Source organism: Anarhichas minor, unplaced genomic scaffold (assembly GCF_050575085.1).
Source record: "Anarhichas minor isolate MPS153535 unplaced genomic scaffold, ASM5057508v1 ptg000136l, whole genome shotgun sequence".
Lineage (NCBI taxonomy): Eukaryota > Metazoa > Chordata > Actinopteri > Perciformes > Anarhichadidae > Anarhichas > Anarhichas minor.
Window position 1 is genome coordinate 20,585,574 of NW_027466582.1, and position 19,488 is coordinate 20,605,061.

A 19,488-nucleotide genomic window follows, 5' to 3' on the forward strand; every position below is an offset into this window, starting at 1 on the left:
GCATGTGTGTATATGCACAGGGAGCATTTAGTTGTTGTGTGAATATCAGCTGGCGTCTGCAGTAGTGCACAACTAATGATGTGTATGTCTAAGTGTTTGGTCTGTGGTTGGTTATTTATTTACTGGGCGATGAGCTGGGTCTGTATTACTTGAATAGGACACCGCCACTGCACATTTGGCAAGAGTGCACCGAGGCTGACCTGTCACTGTGAATGAAGGCCAAATATCTTACAGCCCATCCACTTTGGCTGTCTGAGAGAGAGACACTGAGGGGGAAGGTAAAAGCGAGAGGGGGCTGAAGTGTCCATCTCTTTCTCTATCTGTCCGTCTGTCTGTCTGTCTCTTTGGACAGCTCTGCAGCGATCCAGTCAGATTAGTCAGATCAGTTGTTGGACTGCTTCGCCTCCAACAACGACAGCTGCACAGGAAACGATGCTGTCTGAAATAAATAGGCTTCAAATTAAGTGATGGTTGATGGTCAATATTATATTTCTCATGTTTGGCCATGGTGAAGGCACCTGAGACATGTGGGTATGGGAATACAGTATAGAGCCAACAGATGACCACAATGACAGAAGACATTGTTGATGCGTATGTACATATCATCTGGAAGGATAAATTGATAAAATGTTGCCCTAAATAAATAATACATAAAGCAATAATATTTTTGGATTTGTTTTGTTTTTTGTTTTGTACATAAGAATGCGGAATAATTCTTTGAACACGCTCTAACTCTGGCTTGCGAGTTTTGTTGGCTTGTTTTTTTTTCCATAATGGCTGAAGAAATTAAGAGCTTCTCCTTAAGTGCAGTCACTCACTGTCCAAGAACACAAGAGTTACTTGAGAGAGTTAACATTAACCAATGGGTCCATATTAGGAGAGTAGACAGGAGCTCCGGAGAGGACGCCTGGCTAGTTAGCAAGCTAGCTTGTCCATCTCCAGAGCTGGCTGGTTAGCTAGCTAGTCTCCAGAGGTCCCCCCTTCTCTCCTCCCAGTGAAGTAGTGTCCTAGTGGAGAGGAGGAAGGCAGAGGGAACGTAGACCCAGCTCTGTCGCAAGCCACCAGCCCGAAGTTGGGCTCATTTTCTGTAACCAGTGTAACATTAGCTTGAAAGGATGGTGGAATTAGCAAGGTAACTAGCTAACCGGCCAGCTGCTAAATGGGCAAAATTTAACAAAGATATGCTTCATCCACATTCTGCTGTTACACTGTGGGAAAGCACATTATCATCACCATATAAGCGACGACTTTTTTAGGATCATTTTCTGTAACCAGTGTTGCATAGCCAGCATTCCGCGGAATAGCTTGCTAATTCCACCATGTTTTGATGCTACATTGATGCTACATTAATACTGAAAATAAGCCCAACAGTGGGCCATCTCTTCATCTCTCTGATAGTTTAGTCTATTAGCAACATTTCTCTCCATCGCTCTAAGAATTTAGCCAGCTGCTTTGCAGCAGCAGTAATGACTGAGGAGGTTAGAAGAATGCTAAGCTGTACTATTTGCAACATTTTTCTCCATCTCTGAAATGCTTCACTGATATTTTTGCTCGCTAAAGCCTATAGAATAACAGTTTATCATCTCAATTATATGCTATATCGATTTTGGCACCCGACAACAAGCAGGATAACATTTTTGATGTATAACTTTAGCCCACAACTCTGAGCTGATATGTGTTTGTCTCCAGTCTTTACTTTGTTTGGCCTTCAGCTAACACAGTGACGTAATCATGTCGTTGGCTGTAAAAGGGTCTATAGTCAGTGTTATTATGGCATCATCAGTTCAGATATTACATTCAGTTAATAATTGCTGGGTAATAAAACGATGTAATGTAATTTCACTATCCAGGTTTTACTACATTTTCCAATACATTTAAAGGGCTATTTTGCCATTTCATTATTATCAATATTATTATTAGTGTAAGTATCATTATTTTGTCATTTCAATTTATCCTTTGTCTAGTGAGCATTTATGCAAAGCTGTAACACACAGTTTTTTGTTTTTTCCCATCACTCCTTCATTATACATATGTCCTGAATTCACACAAATTGAGTCATTGTACATGGCTTACTCATATTCTTAATAGCACCTTATTTGGTCCTTTTTCTTCTTTGAAGGTACTACACTCACACACTAGCTAACAGCTAGCCCAAACATTGTTCCAAGGAAATGTTATTATATCATCACCGTTTCATAAATCTTTGTCATTTTGGAAATATCTATACTAATCCATCACCTGCCACAGAGACAGGACAGATACATTTCATCTCGACCAGGTTGTCAAAAGTGGACAACAATACAGGTGGTGAAGTGACAAAGATGTATTGGCTGTCCCAAGAAGACCGATGCATATTTTAGGTGTTTATGCCCTTGTCTGCTTGATAGGTGCCAAATAATTAGATAATTGTCGTCACATAGTATCATAACCTGTATCATAAGAGTTGTTGCTTATATTAGATCCTGAAATCCCATATTATTCAATGACAGTAAAACATTTTTATTTAATTCAAAATACAATATAATCACAATGTCAAAATCAAAATGTGACGTGCGCTTAAAGGAACAGTGTGTAAGATTTGGTGGCATCTAGTGGATTATAGTAAATACCCCTCAGCTTCCCCCTCACTTTTCCAAGCATGTTCAACTGGAGTAACTTTCACTTCACCTGCTCTCTTCATCACAGCAGCCTGCCTGCTTGCGCTTGGTGTGTGTGTGCGTGTTTGTTTGTGTCTATGTGTGTGTGTAGTTGGAGGAGCTCAAGCCTGTTTAATATCGAGTTTCGGTACGCATCCCTACCTTCAGATAACGTAAAATGCAAATTGTTCTCTCTAGAGCCAGTGTTTGTTAGTATTTGTCTGTTCTGGGCTGCTGTAGAAACATGCCGGGGCAACATGGCGGACTCTGTGGAAGACAACCCGTTCCCTATGTAGATATAAATGGCTTTTTCTAAGATCACGAAAACACTGCAAACTTATAGGTAACATAGTTATGGGCAACATATTCCACTTCTGACAATTAATCCCCCCAAAAGTTACACACTGTTTCTTTAAGTATGCATTACGCCCCAGTTTCAACCAACAATATCATGACATCCATCAATCAATCTGCAACTTTTAGCGACGAGGAAGGTGTGTGTGGAGCCACAGTCCTCTGTAGCTCGGAATCACGCTACATTCTAAGCCCACCCACATTTTAGCAGTCCAATCAAATACAAAGAGTTTAAATTGAAATCCCATTTGTACCAGTACACCCCTCAAATGTTCCGTTTCAGTGGGTAATAGTCACAGTATTGAAGTTAAAGACACTCTAACTTCTGTTTCACTGGGACATCTTTAATGTGAGAATGAGGGGGAAAGTTGTTAAAAAAGGTATTTATGTTTCTGTTTGTTAAGGATAGCAACTGTAAAACCCTTGTGGGTGACTTCATTGTCTACCAGGAAAAAATGTAGGTGGTCACAATGTAGGTGGTTTGATCCCATCATACTGTGTGAGAAATACCAGCATGTACTTTTGAAATTTTTAAATATAAGCATCTGTGCAGGATGAGACTTTATGGTATATGATATTTATATAGCTGAGTAAAGTTATGTGTGTGTATGTACCTTTGCTGCATACGTCTGCACTCTAGCAGCAAGGTTGACATGAAGCTGAGAAGGAGTGTGAAGGGCACAGCACCTCAGGAGAAATGACACAACACATGCGCACACACACTCATATACAGTACACACAAATACACCTCCTCTCCTTTCTTTTCTTCTCTCTCTTCGATGACTCATCCCACCCAGGGACAGCGAGTGAGGGAGAGTGAGGGAGGAGAGAGACAGAGGAGATGGATGGGAGTGTGCAAGGGACGACACAACAGTGGAGAGGGAAAGACTAGTTTATAGATTCACAGAGGGAACATATGGCACAAAATATTTTCTTATTGACCTTTTATTTCAATGCTATGCTAATCCGATTGTGTGTCATTGTAAAAGTTATTCACAGCCGTTTATTCCCAGCAAACACAACAATATGATTCTCATCTGTCCCCAAATGATTCCCGAAACATTTTCTTTTTGTTTTAAAACCCTTTTTCTTCTTTGCGTTGCAGCATTCAGCTATGAACAACAGAAATCCCTCTAACCAGCTCAGCAACACGCTGACCTCCGCTCCAGTCTGTCCTGCTGCTCTGCTCTGCTCATTTGATGGTATCTGTCAGAGAGATCCCAAACTTCTATGCTTTCCAGGTCTGTATCACTGTGCATCACAGACTGTAGACCCAATTCTTAACTCTCTCCAAATCCCACAGTCTCTAATGTCTTTATCTTATGGCGTGAGGGTATTTGAGGAGGTAGATAGACTCCTGAGCAGCCAGGGATGTTTTCACAAGAGGTGATTATACTGCACTGAAGGAGGTTCGCTATTGCGCTGGCTGTTTTGCTGAGGATATGTCTGTATTGCTGACTGCTGCAAAGTCCAGAGATAGTTGAGTGGTCACGTCCCATGTGCCCGTAGAGCAACATGCAGCTTATGCCCCTAGTGCACCATTAATATATCCTTACTGTACTTTTAAGACCAATCTTTTTTTCAAATTTGATATCAGGTAGACGGTATTGCATCACTCATGTAATGATAAAATGTTTTTTATTTATTTATTTATATTTCACGTATGACTTGAAATAAATACAAAAGTAATTGAAAGTGAAATTTTAAACCCTTAACTTTGGGGGCGTGAATACAGACAATACAGTTGCACCACAATGTTGCCCAGTTTGTGTTTAGTATTACAACTTTAGAACTATCTCTTTCACAGTCGTGTGTTTTTACTTCATGAAAGTTAATTATAACAATTTGGTTGCCTGAAAATGTCTTGGTCAGCGTTCCGTTGTACTAAGCTCCACCCTCTTGTGTCGACGGAAGTCCACAAACTAATGGGTGACTTCACGGTGACGACGTCCACATATTATATCCAGTCTATGAGTTGCACTGGGCCCGTGGAGTGTGGCCCTGACGTGTGTTTTGTACCAGGATGTATTCTTTAAAGTGACATATATCACATGTTTAATACAAGGCACAATTGGGATAAAAACGGGATAAAAATAAATAAATACATATCTTTTTCCGAAATAAGGTCCCATGAGGGACAGAAGAAAGGGAGGGACTTCCTCTCTGCCTGTCCAATGTCAAGTCTCTATTTGATCATGTGATGCGACAATACGATATTTTTTAAAACAACAATGCTGGAGGTAACATTAGGATAGCAAGCTAGATATAACATTAGTCCTTAATAATCGTAGCCTTAGTTGGGCTGATGTGTTAGATATAAATTTCAGTTATACATGCATTATGGTTGGCTTACTAGGCTACATGTTGGGTAAACGACATAATAGCGTGCAATGGGGCCCGTCATAACTAGCTTACACCGTTGCCTGAACTGCACAGTCAGTGTAAAAGTATTACCTAAATGGATTCACGTTAGCAAAGATCAATTTCCCCATCAGTGCTTAATGCAGCGTCTCGTTCCATACCGTGCAATTTTATGTTTAAAATGACCGTTTTTCAACTTCATGCTCTTTCTCTGCTTTTGGTCATTTTTACTGCTCTCACTTTGCCCTGCAGAAATGGCAGCGGGATTCAAGGTGCTGCTAGATTGCCTCAGATAATGCAATGCTCTCAGGCGGAGCACAGGTGTGTGTGTGTGTGTGTGTGTGTGTGTGTGTGTGTGTGTGTGTGTGTGTGTGTGTGTGTGTGTGTTGGGCCTGCCTGGCTGCCTCTGAGGGGAACATTTCTGCCCGAGATCCAAGCTGATCCTCCCAAAAGTCCAACAGCAAGCCCAGACAAGCCCTCACAGCACGTTGCCAAACAAACCCTCCAGAGCTTTTGCTGTGATTATTGGACCCCAATACAAATCATCCTCTCTGAAACTTAAAAGGCCTTTTGCAGTGATTTCTTATATTATGTCCAGGAAATAGGTGTTAATTAGTAAAAGTGCCATTGGAGCATTGTGGTCAAAATACTAAGTTATGGTGTTCTAGAAAGCTTGGCACTGCTTAGATCCTGACGTAGGACTAGTTGGTTGACTACTGTAGCTAGCAAGCCAATTTTACTTGCATACTGCCATTTACTCCCCTCTGTCATTTCATCGTTTAAGTGTTAATGAAAAGTGTCCAAAAAACCCTTCCGAGCTCGCTTGCTACCTGACCGTTAGTAAACTTGTTAGTTTGGTCATTAAGGTACGGTGGCTATACTATCTGCGACATCTACACTTACGCTAGCCGCACAGTAAGTGGAAAAAAAATAACTGTGAAAACTTTGCGAAAGCAAATACTTCCTGAACTACAATATAATATGTTTATATTTGCACGCTTTGTATTGCAGTCTTTCCACTTTGTATTGTAACGGCTGTACAGTAATAACTCTCGGTATAAATAAAGGCTGAGTGTATCTTATCATTCCAACCTGAGAGGCAGCAGTGTTCCAAAAGGCATCCAGTCTGCCAGAAATGCAAAAAAACGAGGAAGAACCTGTTTGTCGTAGACTGACAGACCAATCAGAATGCAATCAATGTACAATACAATCTCACCGTAATGTCATTGTGGTTTCTCTTTTGTCGTTGTGTTTTATGAAATGTTGTTGTGTTTGTGAAATGTTGTTGTGTTTGTGAAATGTTGTTGTGTTTGTGAAATGTTGTTGTGTTTATGAAATGTTGTTGTGTTTGTGAAATGTTGTTGTGTTTGTGAAATGTTGTTGTGTTTGTGAAATGTTGTTGTGTTTATGAAATGTTGTTGTGTTTGTGAAATGTTTTGACGCTCAGGGCCAGCGTACTAGCAAGACAATAAGTTAACACGGTTTGTTATGCCATCGACTCCTGTTTCATAAATGTCTAAATATAATATAATCTACCAGAGTTTATTAGCTTAGCTTCCCTCAAAGGTCAGCACTGTTGAGACAGTGTAGTCAACAACAGGAATTGAGTTTTTATTAGATTCACTTCACCCTCACACAAGTGTATCCACTCAAATGAATTGATTTTGTCATGAAATGTATCCATTGTCTTTGTTATTTACAGCGAAAAAAAAGAAAGAATCACAAACTGTTTTTGTACTGCGTCTGCATCATATAAAAGAAACGTCTCCCTGCTTCCTGTTTATATTGGTCAGGGGGGGAAAAGTTCCCCTGTGATTGTAGAATTATAAATTCCTGGCAGGAACAGACAGCCAGCGGCTTGGAGTCAGCATACAGAGAGCTCCAGCCTAGCCAGCTGCTGAGAGCTGCCATCCCCAGGAACAGAGGCCTTGGCAGGGGACAGTGTTGAGACACATTGGGTCCCCTCCTCCAGCCTGGAGCCCTGTGAGTTCTGCTCAGTGGAGGAGAGAAGAGAGCCCAGCCCAACAGGAGGCTTTGCTTGTCTGGCCCTGAGCGTGCTGAGTGTGTACTTGTCGGCGTGCGTACGTTCTTGTGTCAGTTTGTCTGCTCCAGTGCGCGCAGTGTTGTACTTATGTGTGTGAGCGCAGCACCAACTCCAGCTGCAGCGAGATTTATAATGTTGCACGCCGGTGTGAGTGTGAATGTGGATTCTGTCGCCCACTGGGCCTCACACACATTTCAAAATAAACGGCTCCCACCGAGGATTATTATCGATCCGTGTGGGGCTCTCAGATGCATTTAGAAAGAGAGAGCGAGACAGACAGAGTACACAACTTCCCCCCTCTCTCTCTCTCTCTCTCTCTCTCTCTTTCTCTCTCTTAGTCTTCTGAGGAATGTTTTGTGTCTGCCTGTCTGCAGAAAAAGTGTTAGGGATGATTTGAAAACACAGTCCACTAAAGTGTTACAATGACAAACCACTGCTAGCTGTCTTTCAGACGTATGAAACAAAGTGTGTGTGTGTGTGTGTGTGTGTGTGTGTGTGTGTGTGTGTGTGTGTGTGTGTGTGTGTGTGTGTGTGTGTGTGTGTGTGTGAGGAAGAGAGGGAATGGTAAAAGAAGACAGGGAGACTGTATCACCCCCCTCTCACTTATTTCCCTCTCTGAAGTAAGTCAAAATCTTTTGCTTGTCAGACTTGAGGGAGAGATGCTGTGAGAAAAAAATCGGAGAAACACATGGGGACACATGGGGAGAGGAAATAAAGAGGCTGTTTGATTGACAGCCAATAGGCCTGCCTGTTTCCTGTCACACACATGATTGCTGACCCACCCCTCTGCCCGGCTGAGGCCTCTGGGTAGACAAGCCAAGATGGCAGCCCCATTAAAGAATGAAGGATCATGAATGGGTGGACGCCTCCCAGGCCGCTCAATGTCTCTGGGCTGTGCGCACGTGTCTCTGTGTGCGTATTGCATGCGTTCATGAGAATGTTAGATTTAGCATTTTACCCCATTTCACCCCGTTACGCTGAGCCTTAATCTGTCTCTCTTAATACCTCTGCAGTTTGTTTTAGCATGTCCAGCTGGACCCTGGTGACATGACTAGAACACAAAACTTTTGTCATTGAAGTATTATTTTATGGGAAGGACATTGATGCCATATAGTACAGAAAACAGCTATACGTACAAACTCGATGACTGATGGAGTTCAACTCATGTTTGAAATAAAAGACATTGGATAAATATCATGTGGGTGTATGATGTTGCTGGTCACACCCAGGCAGCAAGCCCTGGTTCTGCAGAGTGAAGCCAATGCAGAAGTGTCTTTAAACTTGCATTCTCTCTACTGGCCTGCAGGAGGAGACTCCTCTGATGGCAAAAAGAAGACAGATTGTATAGAAGTCTATGAGAAAATGACTCTACTTCTCTCTTGATTTATTACCTCAGTAAACATTGTAAACATGAGTTTATGGTCTCAATCTCTAGTTTCAAGTCTTCTTCAATACAGCATGATGTTCATTTAGTAAATTATGGTCCATTTAGAGTCAAACAGACCATAAAGCAGGGTATGCTTTAGGGCGGGGCTACTGTTATTGACAGTTTGCTGCCTTATACGGCGTCTCTACGTCACTCCTCCACATTCCAAATATGGTAACTTCCGTTCATTGGCTGCAAAAAAAAACACCATGGTGACAGCCGTAATCCAAGATGGTGACGCCAAAATCGTGGAACTCGAAGCTTCAAAACGGCAGTCCACAAACCAATTGAACACACAAAAAGTCAAAAATCATCAGGGCTGTGTGGGTGTGGTTTGATCATTTGGCTGACAGTGGGCTCGGAATCATCAACACACAATTATCAGCGTTTGACAACTGACCCCGACCCACTTGAAACCAGTGACAAGATATTTTTTGTTGCCGTTAAGAAACAAATCTGCCCGACAATCGCATCGTGTTTGTTTGTTGACACGTCCACCAGCCCCACCTAACTAATGTGCATAATTGAGATAGCAGTCACAGTGTTACTACCTTACTTATTAATACCAGGTGAAACGCAAAGGCCCACGATCAGATGCTATTATTTAAATAACTTATCCAGATACAGACTGCATGTTTAAATGGTATATTACTCATTCATCTAGCCTGAGTGCTGGATCTGATTCCCAGCTGAATTTGACCCAACTCTTCACCCTCAAAGACCAGCCAAATCTGCAACATCTGCAGCCTTACTTGGGCTCACATTTGGTCATCTGGCACCGGAACACAGCAGCAATCAGCCAGACTTAGATTTTACGCAGATAAACAGCTTAGCAAATTATAGTTTTTTTACAGTTTCTTGTGGACGCTAAAAATCGCCACATATTTCTGAGGTTAACCGCACTACCTGGACTCTCTGCCTCGCTCTTTCACTCCCTCTCTGTTGTCCCTCATCTCTATTTATTCCTCCTCCCCTCTCTTCCTCTCCTCTCCTCCTCTGTTTTGTGGGGCTCAGAGATAAGATCTCCCTCAATGGCAAACTGTGGGAGACATCTTAAAGATCCCCACTGTCACTTCAGCTTAATGCAGCACACACACACACACACACACACACACACACACACACACACACACACACACACACACACACACACACACAGCCTCCCACTAATAATAGGGGCAGGGAGAGGCAATCTGGATTCGAGGACTCGTAAACACACTTCTCTCTCCCAACAATTCTCTTTGATCTTTATCAAACAAAACAGTTTCCTTGGTGTATTTTGTGCTTCCATCTCTCTACTTGAACAAGCTCGGTGCACTTTTCCCACTTCGATTTCCCAACCCATAAATAAAATGAATGCACATTTGGATTTCCTGACTGTGGGCTTTAGGCCCTTCACTGCCACGTCTGTCAGATCCATTAATTCAGAAGTGTGCAAGCAAGTTCTGCTTAACTGTTTCTTGGGGCAACATGTTTACATCTCAAAACAGTTCATTTGCATTTCTAATCAAATTGGGTTTATTTTTAGCAAGGCGCTGGGATAGTAGACAAGCAGTACTAGAGTTTTTGAAGGAATTGAATGGATCATCAGAGCACCTTTTCACCTGAAAGAGCAGTCAGCAAGGCTGTGCAGTGCTACTCTGGTTGTTTAACTAAGAATGAGTTCAAGCTTTCCTGTTAAGGGTTCCCACTTCCTGTGTTCCAGGGAAAAATAATCATGTCCTTCAGTTTCTGGATCCCATGGTCCATAATGATCTGATCTCTGTCTCCCATAGGCGGGCAGTTGCTATGGCAACCTGATGACGCTCTGAGAAAGGACGAGAGGGTGAAAAGGGAGGGAGGTGTAGTGAGATGAGGAAGAAGGTAGCTGCACTAAAGATTGAGTATATTTAAGTCGATGACTCACTCGGTTGAAAAAAGAAGCTATATCCCATTACTCACAGTTGCAGTCTTTGATTGTGCTTCACAAAGACATTCAGTTTAGAAACTACAGTATGTTGGAAGTGGGTGAAGGGGAGTCCTAGGCGTTTGTGCGTTTGTGTCGGTGATGCTGACCAGAGATTGATTTTCACTCACAATATACAGGAAGTGGTTTTAAAGGCTGCTTGACTAGATCCTGACTTCAGCACAGACAACATTAAAATAATGGTTAACTATCTGAACAAATGCGTCAGACAGAACTCAGACGTGATCATGTGCAGAGGACATGTCCCCTCCATCTTCCATCTATAATGGCTCCTACACCCTTGCATGTCTCTCTGCCTCTGCGCCGGCCCTGCTGTTGCCATAGCGACCACTCGGGTACAGACTCAAAACAACTTACTGACAAAAACCTACATTTTACCTTTGGATGTTAACAGCTCCATATGAGCCTTAGATGGATATAACAGCAGCTATCTGTGGCAATAGATGATATAGCTTATAGTATTTTGCAATTATGTTTGTGGTATCTGGAAAGTTATGTGCTTCCAATGTATCATTTTCATGCACTGAAAACCCTGCTAAAGCATTTGATGTGATTTAGGATATTAGTTTTCATTAGTTTGCTTTATTGTATTTTGGTGGTAGGAGAGTGTATGTTGTGTATGCATACTCTAAAATAGACTTTGTCTAAGAAGTCTTCTTCTTCTTCTTTTGGTTGATCTTCGTTTTTGTTTTTTTCCTTAATAAACAGCTTCTATTTACATCTAAAAATGTGTGAATCGTCTTGTCAAAATCATAGACGATCTTTGTTTGTACCTTCCGTATACACTGGCATTCTTTCAGTGAACGGAGCTGGCGCTAGGACCCAGGGCGGGCGCTTGGGGAAGTCCTCTGCTGCTGGCGGGGCAAGGCAGAGCACACAGAAACACACACGTCCACGCACACAAGCATACACCAACACACACTCGCTGAGCTCTTCTCCAACAGAGGAGAGAGAGCGCGAGCGCAGAGAGAGGGATAAACAGAGGGATAGAGAGAGACTATAGGAACGCAGCGGCTTGTGTGTGCGTGCGTGCGCGCGCGCGTGTGTGCGTGTGTGTGTGGTGTGTGTGTGAAGGTACGCTCGCTCGGTGGTAGAAACGACTGGCGGGGCGGATATGGAGGGGCTCGGGAAAAACGCTGGGAACTGACCGAGCACCGAGACGAAGAGAGGGTCAGAGAGAGAAGAGAGAAGAGAGAGAAAGGACGGACGGACAGCACGGAAGGAAGGAAGGAAAGGAGGAGAGGAGGAGAGATAGAAGTCTGACAGAGGAGCGGAAGACTGTGAAGAACGGGCTCGTCTGGAACACAGAAGGATCCTAAGGTGACTTTATGGGGCTTTCATGGCTGTACGCAGGTCCGTCAGAGGTGTGCGTGTGCGTGTGTGTGTGTGTGCGGGGTGTTGACATGTGCTGCATGGCTCGGCACTTAAAGGGAAGAGTGTAGGTGTGTGTGTGTGTGAGGGGTGGGCAAATGTGTGTGTAGCAGCCTATATATATACGTGTGTGTGACAGATAGTTTTTAGGGTTGTTTCTCCACAAGCTATAAAAGGGCTAAAGTGTGTAAGCGAGCTGAGCTGACCGCCGTAAACTGGAGTGAAGGGATCAAAAGGAGTGGATACTTTTAAGGGAACAGCGTGATCCCATTCCAACACACACACACACACACACACACACACACACACACACACACACACACACACACACACACACACACAGGTAGGCTACTTGAAGTTGAGCTAGAGGTAAAGTAACTCTTTTAAGAGTCCATTTTGAACCCCTTTCCTTCACTCTGTGTGTGTGTGTGTGTGTGTGTGTGTGTGTGTAAGCACACAGTTTTCGGTGCAGCAGGTATCACACACAGACTTTGGTAGGAGGTTTCCAAAGCACCATAGACTGGATCTTTTAGTTTTCTTGGTTGACACTGAGGCTGGATAGCTTTAGTGTTTGTGCATTGCATGTGTGTGTGTGTGTGTGTGTGTGTGCGCGTGTGCCATATACGGCAAACAGGTTGAGGGGAGGCAGATCTGATCAGACGCACAGCAACAGAGGAGAGAGCGTGGCACAGGCTGAGCAGCAGCACATTGGATTACACACACACCAATACACACACACACAAACTCTGTGGCCAGCAGAACAGCTGGGAGAAGTGTGTGTGTGTGTGTCAGTGCCTGAAAGCGTTTCACATAATGCATGCCTCTGCCTTTGCACGTGCAGGACTGTTTGCTTGTCTATTATCTTTTGCTACTGTGTGTGTGTGTGTGTGTGTGTACCCAATTGAGGCTGTGTAAATATGTATGTGCAGGGAAAGAATGTTCTGTCGTCTCTTCAGACAGACGCTGTGTGTGAGTCTACCCTACCTCCCCTGGTCTGAAGACAGGAGGTGGAGGAGGGTTAAGGGGGGGCAGGAGGGAGGAAGAGCGATCAGATGACCAAGAGTAAAGCAGATGAGAAGATTAATCCAGCAGCAAGGGATGAAACAGAGATGAGAGAGGAAGGAGAGGATGATGGAGATTTTAGTACAGCAGGAGGAGGAGGAGATGGAAAGAAAGCGGAGGACACGGAGTGAAGGAGACAGGGGCCGACATGCTCTCTCCAGGAGTGCTCGGAGTGCTGCTCATTCATAATTCACCTCCATGCCAAACGTTCATTCACATATTGACCCCCCATGGCTGCACTCAATGGAGTTCTCGCCCCTCCACCTCTCCCTGTCTCTCAATGGACACCCCTGCGGTGTGACGTTCAGTTAGCTCGCTTCTTTTTCACTTTGGAGACAGCTGAGTTTCTCAGAGGAAGCCCGCGCTGTTTTTGCCCGTTACGGCTCTTTTGACGCCGGGAGTTTTTCGGCTCTGATGTGAGATTGAATTGTTTAAATTGAATATTGAATTCAGACTCGGCCCTAGACACAGATAATCGGTATGGATGGCTCAGTGGGTTAGTGCTCTCAGAACAACTGATGTTAGTCTGATTCCCTCAACACAACCACAACAGTCCATAATGGATCTATAATTCATGTGTGAATGAATTGACAAGTCTGTGTTTAGAATAAAAGCACAGACGCCAGCGCATGATTTCTTCAGTGTAAATACTAAAAACTGGCTCTTTTAATATTTCTGACTGTATTAGCCGTGCCTTGAGCTACACCATAACCCACCACTGTGCTGTGGTCAGCTGGGGCCCATGAGCCATATGGCAGAGTTTAAAATGCAAAGTCAGAAAAACGTGTACTGCAGAGGTAGGGGTGCAACAGATCACAAACCTCACGGTTCGGATCACGGTTCTTGAGTCACGGTTCGGATCATTTTTCAGATCAGCAAAGAAAAGGGGAGGAGACAAATATAACTTTGCTTTCCATTTATTAATTAAAGAATTTCAAGAACACTTAAAGCAAAGAACTTTGGGCTATAGTCTTACATGAAAACTAAAATATTGAAGATGTCCAATTTGAAACAAAATGAAATAAATAAGAAATAAAAATAAAACATTCAAGAATACTCAATTCTGTTAAGTTTAAGTGCAACATGAGGTATGTTGATACCCTCGTCCTTTGATCAATATTGAAAGAAAGAAACAGCCAGTAAGCTAGCTTCCACTGTTTCAACTGAACTGCTAGGCAACAACTTGGGTCTATGTTTACTTCCTGTCAGGTTATGTCATTCAAATACACTGCAATCATGTTTACCATTATTTTTTTTCAAAAAGATGAGAATATCTCCATTGTCTGGGGGAGGGTAGACCTTTCTGTGGTGACTGGGATATTACTATTGGGCCCGTCTAGCTTCCACTCTACTGCTTCTGTCAGCACCTGCGCCAGGTGTGTGTCTGTGTGACTCTCACAGAGGGGGCGTGTCTGCAGCACCGGACTATGAATCTCCCACTCCGCCGTGATGAAGTGAGCGGTCACAGTCATGTAGCTCTCTGTTGCCCTGGAGGTCCACCCGTCTGTGGTGATGGCAACAGAGGATGCCTTAGATAATTTGTCCACAATCCTGGTCTTTTCCTTTTCATAGAGGCCTGGAACAATCTTCATACTGAAGTGGGTGCGTGAGGGGATTTCGTAGCGTGGCTCAAGCACTTTAACCAGATTTTAAAATCCTTTGTTTTCCACAATGGAGAATGGCCTCGTGTCTGCAGCAAAAAAGACCCCAATAGATGCTGTAATAGCTTTAGCCCGGTCTGATTCTGCCACAAACGCTTTCTTAAATGCCTTTTTGTTGTTGTTGTTGTTGTTGTTGTTGTTGTTGTGCCTTGGTCCCCGTCGCTGACAAACCTGGATGGTGGCGCTTCATATGTGTGGACATGCCCGATGTATTACCGTTGTCGTATGTCTTTCTCTTTAAACAACGCCTACATACGTAACGGTTTTGTCCACCACCCTCATCCCGTCATTATAAGTTACAGGGAAGACAAAATGCTCCCAAACTTGCGACTTAAATGACGCCGGGGGCTTCTCAAGTTCCTCCGCTTGCCATGACTTTCACCGTTAAATGCTTTTAACACGCTCCGTTCACGTGAACACACTACTGCTTTATATCTGTTCACTGACACTTTGCATTGATATTAGGGGACTTGTTACTTGAAAAGGAACAACAACAGCAGCAGTAAAAAAAATAAATTACTCAATTAATCCGCAGTTCACAAGTGTGCCGTACCATGGGTTGTGATCCGAACCGATCATGGATCGATCCGAGATCCGTTACACCACTATGCAGAGGTACGTCCAGCTCTAAAAGGTAAACACTAAAGAAGTACAGCTTATCAGCAAAAGTACATAATATACTGACTGTTTTAGTTGTATATGTCAGATGGACTGGTAGCATGTTTACTCAGTGAGAAGAGGACATAGAAGGTACAGTGTTGACATTGTATCTCTGACTGTCTCTGCTAAAAGGGTCAAGGTGTTGTTATGAGGTCATATAGTACGACGAGTTCCTACAGCTGCAGTCATGTAAAGATACAGCATCTATAGTAGTAGAGTGAGACACAGCATCTATACATACGGAGTGAGGTAAAGCATCTATACACACAGAGTGAGATACAGCATCTATACACAGAGTGAGATATAACATATACATACAGAGTGAGATACAGCATCTGTATACAGAGTGAGATATAACATATATATACATACAGAGTGAGATACAGCATCTATAGTGGAAGAGTGAGATACAGCACATACAGAGTGAGGTACAGCATCTATAGTGGAAGAGTGAGATACAGCACATACAGAGTGAGGTACAGCATCTATAGTGGAAAAGTGAGATACAGCATCTATAGTGGAAAAGTGAGATACAGCATCTATACATACAGAGTGAGATACAGCATCTATAAATACAGAGTGAGATACAGCATCTATACATACAGAGTGAGATACAGCATCTATACATACAGAGTGAGATACAGCATCTATACATACAGAGTGAGATACAGCATCTATAAATACAGAGTGAGATACAGCATCTATACATACAGAGTGAGATACAGCATCTATACATAGAGTGAGATAGAGCATCTATACATACAGAGTGAGATACAGCATCTATACATACAGAGTGAGATACAGCATCTATACATACAGAGTGAGATACATCATCTATAAATACAGAGTGAGATACAGCATCTATACATACAGAGTGAGATACAGCATTTATAAATACAGAGTGAGATACAGCATCTATACATACAGAGTGAGATACAGCATCTATACATACAGAGTGAGATACAGCATCTATAAATACAGAGTGAGATACAGCATCTATAAATACAGAGTGAGATACAGCATCTATACATACAGAGTGAGATACAGCATCTATAAATACAGAGTGAGATACAGCATCTATACATACAGAGTGAGATACAGCATTTATAAATACAGAGTGAGATACAGCATCTATACATACAGAGTGAGATACAGCATCTATAAATACAGAGTGAGATACAGCATTTATAAATACAGAGTGAGATACAGCATCTATACATACAGAGTGAGATACAGCATCTATACATACAGAGTGAGATACAGCATCTATACATACAGAGTGAGATACAGCATCTATAAATACAGAGTGAGATACAGCATTTATAAATACAGAGTGAGATACAGCATCTATACATACAGAGTGAGATACAGCATCTATAAATACAGAGTGAGATACAGCATCTATACATACAGAGTGAGATACAGCATCTATAAATACAGAGTGAGATACAGCATTTATAAATACAGAGTGAGATACAGCATCTATACATACGGAGTGAGATACAGCATTTATAAATACAGAGTGAGATACAGCATTTATAAATACAGAGTGAGATACAGCATCTATACATACAGAGTGAGATACAGCATCTATAAATACAGAGTGAGATACAGCATTTATAAATACAGAGTGAGATACAGCATCTATACATACAGAGTGAGATACAGCATCTATACATACAGAGTGAGATACAGCATCTATAAATACAGAGTGAGATACAGCATCTATACATACAGAGTAGGGCTGCACAATTAATCGAATTTTAATCGCGATCACGATTTTGGCTGCCACGATTAAATGAGCATGATCGTCAGCGATATTGACTAAAATGCGTGCTCTGCTACATATCAAATCAAGCGCTTCCTCAACTAACAGTCAGCCGACCACCAGGGGGAGAACGAGATGGGAGGTGTCATGCGCGCACCCTGCAGACTCCGCTATTAGTAGAAGAGTAGAGAGACAGACAACAGAACAGAGAGCAGACGGTCACGGGTGTCGTGTGAAAAGTACATCAAATGTCAGGAGCAGAAGGCGAGGAGCTAGCCCCTCGAAAAGGATCATCATCCGTTGTCTGGAAGTTTTTTGGATTTAGGGCAAGTGATGTTAACCAAGAACAAATCATATGACAGAGTGCGTTAGAGTTGTGTCTGCGCCGCATAGCAATACAACTAACTTGTTCAGCCACCTGAGAAATCACCACAAACCACAGTACGATGAATGCATTAAGGCCAAAGCTAACGTTACCTCACTGAATCTCCGTCCATGTCCAACGTCAACCCAGAAAACCATAACAGCGACCCTGCATAGCGACAGTGTATCCATCCACCTCCCAAAGACACGCTGAAATAACGGATGCAATTGCATTTCATTTGGCCAAAGACGTGTCCAATAAATACTGTGAGCAACACACATATTTATTTTTAGTTAGCCCTTTATTTTGGGTAAAAATGTTATTTATATTTTTCTTCAGGTGAATAAGAACCGTATACATTTTATTTTGATGTAAAGACGTGTACATTAGCTGGAATGTAGCACAACATGGAAGTGAAAGCAGTGCTCTGTTGATTTAATTTTGGGTAAAAAGTGTTGATACTATTTTATTTATATTTTCCTTCTACGAGATGCACTGTGATAAGGACCAGTCTGATGCAAATATTTGTACATTAGCCAGAATGTAGCACAACAATGGAAGTGGAAGCAGTGTTCTTGTTCATTTAAACGTGAAAGTGCAATAAAAAGATGTTGTCCCTAAAATTAATGAATAATCGTGATAAATAATCGTGATCGCAATATTGATCAAAATAATCGCGATTATGATTTTGGCCATAATCGTGCAGCCCTAATACAGAGTGAGATACAGCATCTATAAATACAGAGTGAGAAACAGCATCTATAAATACAGAGTGAGAAACAGCATCTATAAATACAGAGTGAGAAACAGCATCTATAAATACAGAGTGAGATAGAGCATCTATAAATACAGAGAGATAGAGCATCTATAAATACAGAGTGAGATAGAGCATCTATAAATACAGAGTGAGATACAGCATCTATAAATACAGAGTGAGATACAGCATCTATAAATACAGAGTGAGATACAGCATCAAAAAATACAGAGTGAGATACAGCATCTATAAATACAGAGTGAGATACAGCATCTATACATACAGAGTGAGATAGAGCATCTATACATACAGAGTGAGATACAGCATCTATAAATACAGAGTGAGATAGAGCATCTATAAATACAGAGTGATACAGCATCTATAAATACAGAGTGAGATACAGCATCTATAAATACAGAGTGAGATACAGCATCTATAAATACAGAGTGAGATACAGCATCTATAAATACAGAGTGAGAAACAGCATCTATAAATACAGAGTGAGATAGAGCATCTATAAATACAGAGAGATAGAGCATCTATAAATACAGAGTGAGATACAGCATCTATAAATACAGAGAGATAGAGCATCTATAAATACAGAGTGAGATACAGCATCTATAAATACAGAGTGAGATACAGCATCTATAAATACAGAGTGAGATACAGCATCTATAAATACAGAGTGAGATACAGCATCTTTACATACAGAGTGAGATACAGCATCTATAAATACAGAGTGAGATACAGCATCTATAAATACAGAGTGAGATACAGCATCTTTACATACAGAGTGAGATACAGCATCTTTACATACAGAGTGAGATACAGCATCTATAAATACAGAGTGAGATACAGCATCTATACATACAGAGTGAGATACAGCATCTATAAATACAGAGTGAGATACAGCATCTATACATACAGAGTGAGATACAGCATCTATACATACAGAGTGAGATACAGCATCTATACATACAGAGTGAGATACAGCATCTATAAATACAGAGTGAGATACAGCATCTATAGTGGAAGAGTGAGGTACAGCATCTATAGTGGAA

At 42.0% G+C, this 19,488-nt stretch overlaps 1 protein-coding gene across 1 annotated transcript in view; it reads left to right on the forward strand.

The window, feature by feature from the left end:
• The first annotated feature begins 11,670 nt into the window (after nt 1–11,670).
• The window catches only part of ches1 (checkpoint suppressor 1), a 67,015-nt gene continuing 59,197 nt past the window's right edge, over nt 11,671–19,488 (forward strand). The window contains exon 1 of the mRNA XM_076084217.1: nt 11,671–12,107. The gene's annotated coding sequence lies outside the window, so the exon portion shown is untranslated. The remainder of the gene's footprint in view (nt 12,108–19,488) is intronic.